Below are 4,146 nucleotides of genomic sequence, written 5' to 3'. Positions count from 1 at the left end.
ATAAGCCTTTTTTTGAATGTAAAGTAAAAGATTTTTTATTTGGTTTTGGAAGCTAAGCAGGGTCGGGCCTGGTTAGTACTTGGATGGAAGACCGCCTGGGAATACCAGGTGCTGTAAGCGTTTGGCTTTTCTTCACTACAGATGTAATACGCTGGCCTTCAGGGGGGCTGACCTTTAAATAGGCAACTCTATGCAGCTTTTGTCGCTTACGGACATACCACCCTGAGCGTGCCAGTCTCATCTGATCTTGGAAACTAAGCAGGGTCGGGCCTGGTTAGTACTTGGATGGGAGACCGCCTGGGAATACCAGATGCTGTAAGCAATATAATATGCTGGCCTTCAGGGGGGGCTGACCTTTAAATAGGCAACTCTTTGCAACATTTCTTGCTTATGGCCATACCACCCTGAGCGCGCCTGATCTCGGAAGCTAAGCAGGTTTGGGCCTGGTTAGTACTTGGGGATGGGGGAGCACCTGGGAATACCAGGTGCTGTAAGCTTTTGGCTTTTCTTCACTACTGATCTGATACACTGGATGACCTTTAAATAGCCCACACTTTGCTGTAACCTTTGTTTAAGGCCATACCACCCTGAGGGCGCTAGAGAGCAACCAGGAAGTGTTTTGGCAAGAGGAAGGTTTTGCGAGAGGAAGGCTAAATTTTTTTTTGGCATTATAAGTGTTATTTGTAAAGTTTTTTCGTTTATTTTTTGTAGTTTGTTCCTCCCAACAGCATATGCTGTTTGGGGGGAATGTTTTTTGTTGTTTAGTGCACATTTCTTCATTTGTTTTGTTTGTTTGAGAAATGGCGGACGAACACATGGCAATGGACATGGATACGGTTCGAGGAACACGAATGGTGAATGAAAATGGAACTGAAATAAGACAACGAGATGAGATTAAAATGGATATTGAACAAAGGAATAACAAGACAGAAGGACTACTTGAAAGAAGCTACTGTGAGCGTGGATATTTCAAACGTGAATGCAAGGGCGGTGGATATAATAAAAGCAGTGACGGAAAAGATTGGCAAAGGGAACATTCTGGAGGTAAGACCCAAACAAAACAAGGAGTATGAGGTGACTTTAGAAAACGTGGAAGATGTTGATTTGTTGGTGGATGGATTACAGATAAAGGAAGCAATGTGTGAGGTTAAAAGACTGCAAAATAGAGACTATGTTGTCTCGTTCATGCACCTGCCTGTTTACATTGACGATCATGATACTTTAGATAAATTGGAAGGGTGGGGAGTTACCCCAATTTCGGATATTAAGAGACACGTGTATCCGGGCACGACCATCGAAGATGGTACGAGGTTCGTGAAATCTCGTTTCCCTAAAGCAGTTGCCTCTCTCCCATACAGCACTAGGCTAGATACGGTTGAGGGGTTGCAGTATTTTCAGGTTAAAATCTGTCAGCTGTGCATGAGCCCTGACCATGTCATGAAAGACTGCCCCGATTTCAAGTGTTTTAAATGCGAGGAGAGAGGACATTTCGCGAGGAATTGTATGGCGGTCAGATGCCTGGATTGCAAAAAAGTGCTAAACAAATGTGAGTGCTGGTTTGAGCAGGACGAGACTCATGTGAGGGGGCAGGTACATGAACGAGACAGCGCGGCGGAGACAGACGACGCTGGTACGACAGATCTGAGAGAGGAGCGGGTGATAAGTAATAAAGGAGATGAAGAGCAGACAGTAACAGAGAAACTGAGTGAAGATCCTTTACAATGGATGGCAGAAGCAGAGAGACATGGCATCACCGTGGGACTACAGAGAGCACAGTGGAGGAACGAGTAAACTAGGAGCAGTTAAATGACAACCGGAATGAAGAGATTCAAGAAAAATCAAAGCAAATGGGACAGGATGAAGGATCATTGGAACATGTGGATTTATTTGTTGGACTGGGTAACACTTTGGAGGAAGAAGTGGATTTAAACAGTGAAGGAGAAGGAAAAGCAGAAGGAACATTGATTTTATGTAGAAGAAGACGTCAACTTAAAGTAAAGCCAAATTTGGAAGGAATTAGAAAAAGACCTACCAATAAAGAATCATGGAAGAATAGATATGAACTATTAAAAGACTCAAGCGAAATGAACTAATGAGATGGGATTTTTAAGTGTTTTTATCTATTTATTTTTTATGGTTTTTAGTTTTGCCACTTTTAGTGCCAGAGCACTCTTGGATTTTAACAAATTTGAAAGAGTGAAAGAAATGTTTAAAAATGTGGATATAATTATTTTACAAGAAACAAACTGGAAAGATATGCATATAAATGAACTGAAGAAGAGATGGGATGGGGATATTTTATATAACAATGAGGACAAGAGGAATGGCAGAGGAGTGGCATTTTTAATAAGAAAGAACACGGACGCTGTGTGTGATGTAATTTATAAGGATGATGCTGGAAAATGTTTAGGGGTAGAAATGAAATGGGAAAACATCAACTGTGATGATGTTAATGAAATACAAAAATGTTATATTAATTTGGGATTTTAATACTGTTTTAAGCAAAATTGATATGGCGGATGGAATGGCTTTTAAAACGGATACTGGGAGAAAGGAGTTGAAATCACTGATGGAAGATTTTAATTTAGTGGATGTATGGAGAGAGAGGCATGAGAAAAAGAGACAATATTCAAGAAGACATGGTGGGGAATTTTATGTGTCAAACTAGAATAGATTTTATCTTGTGCTCAAGGATTTTAGAAGGTTTTATAGATAATGTGAAGTACGGGGAGACGAGTTTAAGTGATCACAAGCCAGTGTTTATGCAGATGGATTGGAGTACAATTAAAAGAGCTCCAGGGGTGTGAGGTATAAATACTGAGATTTTAAAAAGGGAAAGCTATGTTCAAGAGGTTAAAGATATTATTGAAAATGAAAGCTAAATGAAATGTATATGGAAGATAAAAGATTATGGTGGGAGAATGTAAAGTTTTTAATAAAGCAACACACCATTAGTTTATGTAAATTAATAGAGAAATGTAAAAGGTGCAAAGAATATGAAATAAGAGAGAATTTAGGGTAAGAATTAGAACAGGATGAAAAGGACATGGCAAAGATAAGAGAACTGGAAGACAACTTAAAGAACTGGAGGAGAAAAGATATGAAGCTGCAAGATTAAGGAGTAGAGCCCAATTCTTAGTAGAAGGGGAAAAATGTACAAAGTTTTTCTTTGACTTGGAGAAAAGGAAAGGGAAAAGTGGAATGATAAAAGAGGTGAAGGATGAAAATGGAAAAGGGGTTAAAAATAATGAAGATATATTAGAACAAATGAAGAAATACAACAAGAAATTGCATCAGAAGGAGTGGAAGAAGACAGCAAAGAATTGCTTGAGGTGTTTGAAACATAAGTGGAAAAGAAAGACAGAGATACGTGCAATGAAAAGATAAGTGAAGAAGAAATAGAAATAGCTATAAAACAGCTTAAAAAGAAAAAGAATCCAGGGATTGATGGTTTGGGGAGCGAATTTTATTTGGTTTTTAAGGAGGTATTAACTGGGATTTTAAAAGAGGTGTATGATGAGGTTTTTAAGAAAGGACGATTGAATCTAAGGATGAGTATGGTATTAATGAAAGTGATATACAAGAAGAAAGGAGACAAGACAGATTTAAAGAACTATAGACCTTTAACTATGTTAAACACAGATCTTAAAATTTTATCCAAAATTTTAGCGAACAGACTAAAAGTGGTGATGCCAAAGATTATTAAGACCAACCAGGCATATAGAGTAAGAGGAAGAGATATAGCGGACACAACTTTAAGTATTAACACTAGAACCGCCAGAGGTCACTGTATACCTAAAACTGCCATGCGGGTAAATTTTATCCACGCGCAAACAAGTGTTTTGATATGGCTAAAGAAGATTTTATTTCACTGTATTATGTCACTGTCTTGATAAAGAAGTATCTAGTGTCATAAAAAAATGACTGTCTAGTCATCAACTTATATTTTTGCCCTGTTGTTTTGTTTATAGATTTTTATGCAGGCTACAGTCTGTTTTCATAACAGTCAATTTAACATATACAAGACTGCGCTGACAAAGGGAATTAAAAAGAAGTAACTATATAATTGTGTGGTGTAATATTAGAATTCATTGTCATTATTCAATAAATTAAGACAATTCATGTTATTTCAATTACGAAAATAGC

The 4,146-nt window shown here is 38.0% G+C and overlaps 2 pseudogenes; both read left to right on the top strand.

Annotated features, from left to right (window-relative positions):
* The first annotated feature begins 204 nt into the window (after nucleotides 1-204).
* On the top strand, nucleotides 205-322 carry LOC127161583 (uncharacterized; annotated as a pseudogene).
* Nucleotides 323-386: 64 nt separating this feature from the next.
* On the top strand, nucleotides 387-497 carry LOC127161584 (uncharacterized; annotated as a pseudogene).
* Nucleotides 498-4,146: the final 3,649 nt, after the last annotated feature.

This window comes from Labeo rohita, unplaced genomic scaffold (genome assembly GCF_022985175.1).
Source record: "Labeo rohita strain BAU-BD-2019 unplaced genomic scaffold, IGBB_LRoh.1.0 scaffold_676, whole genome shotgun sequence".
Taxonomy (NCBI): domain Eukaryota; kingdom Metazoa; phylum Chordata; class Actinopteri; order Cypriniformes; family Cyprinidae; genus Labeo; species Labeo rohita.
This window is presented reverse-complemented; position numbering and strand designations above follow the sequence as displayed.